Here is a 10,403-nt window from a genome sequence, read left to right as displayed (position 1 = left end):
CATGACTCTGCTACCCCCTTACTGTAACGGCCTCTGAGCTTTCTCTCGCCACGCCCTACAGTTGGCGGTCGTGGCGCAGAGCAGCAGCGAGGCCTGAAATCTGTTGACGAATGAAAAGAAAATAAATAGTAGGATCCTAAACCGAGCTACTCTGTTGGAAAGACAGGAGCAGTTCCTGCGACTTGTGCCGGAATGCCTTGGATTGAGGGCGACTGCGGCTATGAAGCCAGCTGAACAGACAGCTGGCGAGAGTAAACACGCTATCTACAGCTGTGAACACTTTGCGTAGTACACAACACACTTCAAGGGCCAGAGAAACGACTAAGCCGGGTCCTCAGGGAAGTATCTTGTGTTTTTGTATCTTTTCAAAGTGTAAGATAAATGAATAGATGAATTTAGATGCTAGAACTGATAGCTGAGGTATAGTAATTGGGGGGAGGGGGATTATGTAACAAATATATACGAGGTGTACAGCATTTCAAAAGGAAAATGAAATTAACGGGCATAGTATACAAATTTTGATGTGGAGTTCAGTATATTGTAACGAAACCAAGACATTTCAGTAAATTTCGATGAAAAGAAAAAAAAATAGTATCAATAGTCTAGACGTATTTTCCGCTATTTCCTGTGCAGTGACTAGCTAAGTATATTTAGGTGCCAATTTTACAGTTCTGATATCAGTAAGAACAAAGAGAGAGAGAATACATGAGCGACAAGGAAGAATGGGTCTGCAATACGAATGAAACAGCAGCATACAAAAAGCTATCGCTCTAGTACGACGAATAGGTTTCTCTCTTTAAGCATGTGTGATTGGGAAGATGTCAGTCGCTACAGCAGAAATGCAAGAGGGGGAAAAACCTGCAGCTGTGTCTAAGAGAATACGGATGACAGTATGAAATAATGTCAATATAAAGGCGAGCCTTAAGGAAACACGTAAGCCACTGAGGAACGAGTATTACCTGAAAGCACCAACATGGAAATTTTGGGAAATTTTATCTTCCAGTTACTGTTTGTATCATTTAACTGAGGCACTAACACGCTTGTATAGACGAAAAGGCCGAGCCCTGCAGCATACAGTAAAGTTGGTTGACTATTGGGTATTACAGATCAATACGATAATCATGAGTCTACCGCAACTAGCAAAGTAGATCACGCGAACACGTGTGTGTCCCACACGTATGTTAACCTTCCGTAACCGAGGTAACAAACGCGCCCGCTTGTGCGATGGTGTTCGATCTGAGAGTAGGTGGCTCAGATCGTAATGATGGGAATAATTTTAAATTCTCTGCCGGTAATACAAGCGTGCAAGCCACCTGATATTTCCCGATAGAAGCAAACTTGGCCGACCTCGGTACTAAAGAATAGACACGAGCTGCTGTGGGAAAGAAACGCTCTTGAAATAAAGATAAGCCTCTCCTTGCGGTTTGTGAGCTGCCATTGGTCAGTATGGATGCGGGGATTGGTCGTGCTACACGTGTAAAGCAACATCTTTCTTCAATAGCTTATTCGGTAAGCAATACTTCTAGGAATACCTGTTATTTTGTCTTACCAAGTTCGATAGCGACTGTATGGACCTCAAACATATTTACAGTTAGAGTGAACTGTTTTGATAGACCATGATTGTGACCAGTAGTTTAGTTCATGCTTTCTGTTAGAATTTGCCTCAGTGTGACTACCGCAAGTGGTCGAATAAGGGAAAAGACAAATTATCATTATCTCTGCCAATTGATTACAAGATATTATAATGGTTGTAGAAATATAATATTACTTTAGAAAATAATAAAAGGAGTATTTTTAGAGGGTATGGTGGTGAAGATCAGGGTCCAGAAGGAGCAAGCTCTCCTTTGTTAAGTATCCAGCTAATAATCTTCATTCACTCCCGATTTTTTCGACCGGTGTTGTTTGTAAATTAGGAAGGACTGCTAATAATTATTTAGAAGTCCAATCTAACGATATTAATAATCTTTTTTAGTTACTTACTGTTCGCTTCTAACATTCGTATCTTTTGAACCATCACAAGGCAATAAAGTTTACAGTCATACAACAGTAATATTTGACTACGTTCAAACGTTTGTTCTAGGGCACACATTCCCAACCTTGGTTTCCAGTTGAAATTATTATACTACTGGATACAAACTGATAACTAATAACTCGTTTGCATTAAAAACTTTAATTCTCTCCTTTAATTAAATTCAGTGTCCACCTTTCCTAGGTTTTTATGTCTTCTTGAGCTATAAATTTTCCTGTGACATCATGTGCCCTTCAGGCTGTATCTCAAAGAGCTGGGGTAGTGCAAAGAGCGAGCAAGGCTCGAGAGCTCCTTTAAAAGTTTGACTGCTTTTCTCACTTTGCCTATAAGCAGTGCTTTTTTTCTAAAAAAAGTTTGAGGGTAGTCCGACATTGGATATAATGCAGCGAAAATTACTTATAACTGAAGCATGGGATACCACCCGTCTGCTTTTAGCCATGACGTCATCAACATGTCGAAACACAAAAAAAAAAAAAAAAAAAAATGGTATCGGCCGCAGCTTCGAAATGCTTTAACAGTCAGTGACATCGCTTTTCCCCCAAAAACTCCACTAGTATCGTTCGCATTGCAATTGCCAACACGAAAAAACTAAATAAAAAGTTTACGTCCGTGAAATAAATCTTTGCCACTCTTCAAAGTTTTCAACATCGTAAAAAAATTACTTTGTCGATGAAAAAGTTTAGGGCTACGCATCCCCCAGCGTTCCTCCAGAAAAACAGCACTGCCTGTAAGAAACCATAATCTAAAATATTATGCCATGAATTCTTCCTTTTTACTTAGAATAAGTATGTAACACATATTTACTTTGAAACTTTCGTTCTCAGATGACGGTATTTACACTAATGGAAAAAGTAACTAATAAATTCACATCATCATTTTCTCATTTTTTCCGCATTCGGGAGGACGACGGTTCAATCCCGCGTCCGGCCATCCTGATTTAGGTTTTCCGTGATTTCCCTAGATCACTTCAGGCAAATGCCGGGATGGTTCCTTTGAAAGGGCACGGCCGATTTCCTTCCCCATCCTTCCCTAATCCGAGCTTGTGCTCCGTCTCTAATGACCTCGTTGTCGACGGGACGTTAAACACTAATCTCCTCCTCCTCCTCCTCCTCCTCCTCATTTTTTCATCCGCATGCACCTCCTCAAACTCGCTGTAGTGTCAACTGTTTGCTGTTAGTATCCTAAATTTAGCGACCATATGCGCCTGACTGTAACCGCAACAAATGCAAGCGTTTACTTCAGGTTCTTGGCTTGGGCACTTCTGGTTGCAAGTATCACAACGCGATTAAAAAACTTACGTCCACGTGCCAGAGACTGGTTCTGATTTACTATTTGTCTGCGACCTCTGAATGACCCGCAGCAACTTTTACGTAAGAATAATTCGATAATTAGTTTGAGTCTGCAACAATTTGTATCTATGTAGATCGAAATTTTCCGGTAAGTGTGAGCAGATACGTGTCCCGCCGGCTACGTTTTCGTAACTGCACGCTCGCGGCGCCTGAGTGGAGTGACTAGACACGCTGACTAAGTAAAGGTGTTGCACAAGATGAACGCAAACTTGCTGGCCAGCATTCCAGCGACCGCTGTCCTTGGCCGTGCAGCATCAACAAATACGACACTCCGAGGGAGCTGCCAGCGGACACTTATGTCTGCTGACTCGAGACGGCGCAGACCGAACAGGGTCGTTATTAAAAAGGTATTCAGGGTAAATTTGTGGACTGATACCTTCTCGAGTCAAACCACACGTTATACTGCGCTGAAACAACGACTTATATTTATGTGGGTATTTGAATTTTGTTTACGAATAGCAATTCAATCCATACATCTAGATTTAGAAAATTCTTTCCACGATGTAGAGTGAACGACAAGGCCTATGCGAAGGAAGTTAACAAAACGTATGTTACCTTTCTAAAAGAACAAAACTCCGTCAGAACAGGCTTCGTCACGCCCAACGATACCTACCGACCGCCATGTCATCCTCTGCCGATAGGCGTCACTGGATGCGGATATGGAGGTGCGTGTGGTCAGTACACCACTCTCCCGACCGTTGTCAGTTTTCGTGACCAGAGCCGCTACTTCTCAATCAAGTAGCTCCTCAGTTTGCCTCAGAAGGCCTGAGTTCACCCCCCTTGCCAACATCGCTCGGCAGATCCGGCCGATGACCCTTTGTAATGTTATGTGTGCCTCACTGCTTTTTTTAAACTAATTTGTGCCTGATTTTATTCTGAGAAGCTCAGTAATGTATGTAAATACAGTAAATGTAAATGCGGTTCAAAAAGTACATGCAGTGAAGTGAAGCGCAGCTGGACAGCGAGAAATTTTTTAGCGCGCAATCCCCGCAACGACGGTAGTAGTGAATCTTTGAGTATGGTCTCTAGAAAAAAAAAAGAATTGATTTATTAAAAGAAAAAAAGAAGTGTACTGTTAATCCGTATCTTGTGGAAAGAGGACGTGTTGCTAGGCCGTCGGTCAGAACGTATTGTTACATTTAATGAAAACTGATATTTTATTGACAAAACCGAGTAAAGTATGTGTAAGAGTTGCCAAACATTTATTTTTACAAATTTTCTGGAAGTGAAGAATAGAAATATGTTGTTTTTGGGAAAGGAGGTAAACATCATTGTCGTTGCCGTCTATCAATCGACAGAATTGTAAGTGTACAAAGTGCACTAAAATACAGGAAAAGAAATGTATTCTCTATAGTTTTCATTCAATAAGTAACAATCTCTCATAATTTATTAATTACAGTAACTGGATTATGTTCTCATAAAATAGTATAGTGCTGAACTCTACTGACCAATTTTGATGTAGCTGGATGTGTAGTTTGGAGCCGGCCGGGGTGGCCGAGCGGTTCTAGGCGCTACAGTCTGGAACTGCGCGACCGCTACGGTCGCAGGTTCGAATCCTGCCTCGGGCATGGATGTGTGTGATGTACTTAGGTTAGTTAGGTTTAAGTAGTTCTAAGTTCTAGCGGACTGATGATCTCAGTCCCATAGTGCTCAGAGCCATTTGAACCATTTTGTAGTTTGAAGAATGTTTGTGTGCTAAGCAATCTCCTTTTCTCACGAAAAGCAGATTGCTGTTTGATCTTATTTACTTACAACAATGGTCCCTTAGGTATGAAAAGCTACGAAAACTTGGGCTCAAAGCTATCCGCAATTCGACCAAGTAACTAACAGAGTCGTAGAACAATAACTTCCTCCAGATTGTAATACGTCAGCAACTGGTGCAGAAGCTGATCATTCAAGGAGGCAGCAACCAAAATTCAGGAAACAGTTACGACTTAAAGTAAAAATCTCAATCAAAAAGCAATCTCTCTCTTCCTCTTCAAAACCACATATATAAATATTCATATTATTAAGATAAAAGTCATTTTATATTGGCTCCCGAACAGGGACTTGAACCCTTGACCCGCATGACAGTTTCTTTTATGAACTGTCAGGTTTCACCTTCCAACTGCTAGCAAAGCTCAACAGCGCTTAACTTTGGCGAATGCGTTACCTTCCAGCTTTAGCAGTTAAATCATACTTTAAGAAAGCAACACTGTAGACGAGCAAGATAATTCCATGTTGCGATAAGGACGTACTAGGAAAAATAGCTCACGAATTCTTGGTGATATAATGCCGTGATGTAGGGCATGTGTCTGAGTGTAACGATTCGCCCCCTACTGTGGGGGACGGTGTCAGAGGCTATAAAGATGAAGTTAGTTGAATACCAACCGCAAAAGTAAATAGTTGGCTGAAATTGCAGAACTGGTTAGTGGTAACTGTGCAAAAGTCTTGTTGTGATACGACCTGATCACTGCCAAATATCGCGGAATGGTGCCGAAGTTCAAAAAATGGTTCAAATGGCTCTGAGCACTATGGGACTTAACATCTGAGGTCATCAGTCCCCTAGAACTTAGAACTACTTAAACCTAGCCCGCATCTCGTGGTCGTGCGGTAGCGTTCTCGCTTCCCACGCCCGGGTTCCCGGGTTCGATTCCCGGCGGGGTCAGGGATTTTCTCTGCCTCATGATGGCTGGGTGTTGTGTGCTGTCCTTAGGTTAGTTAGGTTTAAGTAGTTCTAAGTTCTAGGGGACTGATGACCATAGATGTTAAGTCCCATAGTGCTCAGAGCAATTTGAACCATTTTACTTAAACCTAACTGACCTAAGGACATCAAACACATCCATGCCCGAGGCAGGATTCGAACCTGCGACCGTAGCGGTCGCGCGGTTCCAGACTACAGCGCCTAGAACCGCTCGGCCACCCTGGCCGGGTGCCGAAGTGTCTAACCCTTTGGTGGTTGAAGGGACACTCATATCCCAGTAAAGCAATATAATGTGTACTTTTAAGCGTTCGGAAGTTTATGTCTCACATTTGTATAGCACCGCCGTCTAGCGAGAAGCATTAGGCTCTCTCAGAAAATACTGTAGAGTATAAGGTGGATATGTAGAAGGCTGTGAGCTATCAAACGGGGCGTGCGTTTTGTTGTGCCACAGTGCGTTCGTTCCACGAATATCAGATCAAATCACCATCTCATTCATTCCTAGAATGTCTGAAGTAATTAATAACCAGTTAACTTTACAGAATGTACAAAACATTCGTATATGAAATGTCCAAGCTAACTTGAAACTCCATGTCAAAAATTTGTGTACAATTTTTCATACTTTCCATTGTTACGAGAATAAATGTGCTTCAGTACCAATTTGCTGTACTTTTTCCCCATTTACCATCTGATAAAATCACTGTATAAACAAAAATTGAAATTTGAATTTTTAATTTTTCGAATATATGGAAAATAAATTTTAACCACGAAAAATTTAACGGAGCTTGTGCAGCAAATGAGTTGGCACAGTTTGTTTTTTTTTCATCACTAAGTCTAATAACTTGTCTAATTTCAGTCCTTGTATCGCGTTAAAGATGTTTTTGTTTGAATTTCTGTGGCCTCTCAGTACAAGACAGCAAAGTAAAGACTGGAGTTTGATAAAATTTTTGTATTCTGTCAGAGAACTGAATCTGTTACATGATCTGCTACTAACAGTTTTTCCGTGTTTCCGAAACTACAACTTCTATTATGTTCTTTACGCCGGCTGTTAATGATTCTTTTTGTAATTCCTATATAAAGTTGACCGCGTGTGCAAGGGATTTTGTACACCCCTGCCGTGGCAAGCGGAGGACGCGGTGCTTTGCAGTATTCTACCATACATGCACCATTCTGATCGGTTTAAACACTGTGTCAATACCACGTCTTCTTACAAGGGAACCTTCCCATCGCACCCCCCTCAGATTTAGTTATAAGTTGGCACAGTGGATAGGCCTTGAAAAAATGAACACAGATCAATCGAGAAAACAGGAAGTAGTTGTGTGGAACTATGAAAAAATAAGCAAAATATACAAACTGAGTAGTCCATGTGCAAGATAGGCAACATTAAGGATAGCGTAAACGAAGGAGCGCCGTTGTGTCGTGGTTAGCGTGAGCAACTGCGGAACGGGAGGTTCTTGGTTCAAGTCTTCCCTCGAGTAAACATTTCACTTTATTTATTTTCGCAAAGTTATGATCTGTCCGTTCGTTCATTGACGTCTCTGTTCACTGTAATAAGTTTAGTGGTTGTGCTTTGCAACCGCACCGCAAAAGCGTGCGACCGTGCGATTAGTACACGAATGGACGTGCCCCTCCAATGGGAATCGAAAACATTTGATCGCAAGGTCATATGTCAACCGATTCCTCCACAGGAAAGCACGTCTGATACATTCTATACGACACTGGTGACGGCATGTGCGTTACATGACAGGAATATGTTGTCGTCCCATCTAATTTGTACACTTGGCGAATGGGTAAAAAGATTCTTCTACCTTGCCCGATTTAGGTTTTCTTGTGAATGTGATAATCACTCCCAAAAAGTGATGAAAACATAACAGTTTGTCACATAAACTGAAAATGAGGAATTAAACTTTGCACTCGAGGGAAGACTTGAACCAAGGACCTCTCGTTCCACAGTTGCTCACGCTAACCACGACACCACGGCGCTCCTTCGTTTACACTATCCTTAATGTTGCCTATCTTGCACATGGACTACTCAGTTTGTATATTTTGCTTATTTTTTTCATAGTTCCACACAACTTCTTCCTGTTTTCTCGATTGATCTGTGTTCAGTTTTTCAAGACCTATCCACTGTGCCAACTTATAACTAAATCTGAGGGGGGGTGCGATGGGGAGGTTCCCTTGTTAGCATCTGCTGAAACGATTTGCTGCTATGTACAGAGTGACCATAGAAACTGAAAAACACTTAAGAAAGCCTGACATTATACCATTTGTCAGCCTTACTTCTAAATAAAGCAAACAATGTGAACTCTTCTGCTGTACAAGCTTCTTTAAGATACCCAGATGTGAATCCGCGGTCTTTGGCAACGGTCGACCGATGTTAACGCGGTTACCTATCAACAGTTGGGCCATTTCGGCCAAGTGGACAATTTTATGTTACAATATTAAATACGTCTTTACAGCCTCTGAGGATATCATCTACGACAGGGAGGAAATGTTAAGCACGGATAAATTTCTAAAACTACTGGCTCTTGCCCACAAAACTATATTAATAGCGACCTTAAAAGCTTGAGTTGCACTAACAAAAAATGTTTACTGCAATAGAAAATATTCTTACAGGACGTCTTAAATTATGATCAAGTTATTTCAGGGCAATGTTGTCTACAGTCACTGGAGGAAAATCTTATGACGTGCACGAGGACGTTGGATAAGTACATAAATACCAAAATCTTATAAACAATTAACAAATCACGTTAATACCTTTCCATGATCAGTATTACTAAGACAATTTCCAAAAGACCTTGGTTATTGCAGGGTGAAGCAGCCATCGGGCACTTGTCATTGGTAATGAAATAAGAAAACAACTTTCAATGTTTTAATAATGAATAGTTTCATATTATGCAAAGATAAGAGATATAATTGGAGTCGTTGGTAAGTCAGCGACAGTGAAATACTAACGTAGGAAATGAGCGCATGCTACTCAAAGCAAGAGGCAATTACACATTAATGTATTCATTAGAATAAAAGTCGGAATGAACTGTATGTACTTTATTGCTTCTCGTGAAACGGTGGTCAACCATAATCACAGATGTCCCTTAAACGTGTCTATAATGAACGGCCTCACCAATCTAGATAAAAGGGAACCACATTCAATCTTATTTGTCTTGCAGTTTCAATGCCTTAACCACTGTGTGCACACCACTGTGTTTTCTTCTTTACTGACGGAATTAAAACATCGCAATCCAAATGTGAGAAATTTGGATGACACGTTTAGTTCTTCATACCATGCTAAACTGACGCACATTACTGTAAAACCACAGGGGCTGTATGCATTTTAAGAGCAGTCTTAGGAACAGATACAGTAAGTAAAGTCTCTCACTCTTTTGCGGTATAGGACAAAAGTGGAGATACCAAATGGCAGAACGCATAATCACATTCTTATCTCACCCAGTGTTCGCTAACATTCTAGTGTTTTTCGCTTCCACGGCGCGTATGCGTGTTTCATTCTGAAGAATGTTTCATGGAGGTCGTCGTGTTCGCACGCAAGTCTACGTCATACGATTAAAATCCAGGTACTTGCATAACTGTGTGTGCTAAATGAGTAGAGCACCAAATGACTTATTTGTTTCGTCTTCTGCAAGTCTGTCATACAACATGTACTATAGGTCTTAGTTATTTATAGTCCATTTGCTAGAAATTCTCTCTCACTGATACTACACCGAGTTTTCAGTCTATCACTTACACAGTTCACGGTAATGAACGAAACCGATTCATTTAATTTAATGAGATTCATCCATATGATGATTCATCCACTGCGGTATAGATTGGAGTAGCATAAATTAATAATAATATTTCTATCTGGCTTGCTGAATGGCAGTTCTCCTCATGTGTGGATAGACAAATGCAAAATAACATCCATAAACAAGGAAAATAACCCAGTGAAACCCGAAATGCGTGAGACCAGAAGCTAGGAAGTCAAATAGGAGCAATAACTTTCCTCAGAAGATTCCGGAAAGGTGAAATGTGCTTGTCAAAAATCTAATACTAGGTGCTAATGCAACATACTTTGTAGTAATGTTCCAGTATTTGGGATGTCGAGGGAATTCAAGAACGTACTGTGGGGATCATAACGGATCTATATAATCCCAAAACGTTTGTGACAAAGATGCTCAGTGAACATGCATGGAAACTGTCGGAAGAAAGGTGACATTGTTCTTACGAGACCCTGATTTGAGAATCTGTAATCGAGGAATGTACACCAGTTCTTCCACCACAGCGTATATCTCACCAAGTCTAAGGATAAAATGAGAGATATTAGGGTGAGTACAGAGGTGTTCGGGAAATTTAT

This window comes from Schistocerca cancellata, chromosome 6 (assembly GCF_023864275.1).
Source record: "Schistocerca cancellata isolate TAMUIC-IGC-003103 chromosome 6, iqSchCanc2.1, whole genome shotgun sequence".
NCBI lineage: Eukaryota > Metazoa > Arthropoda > Insecta > Orthoptera > Acrididae > Schistocerca > Schistocerca cancellata.
Note: the sequence above shows the minus strand (reverse complement) of the source record.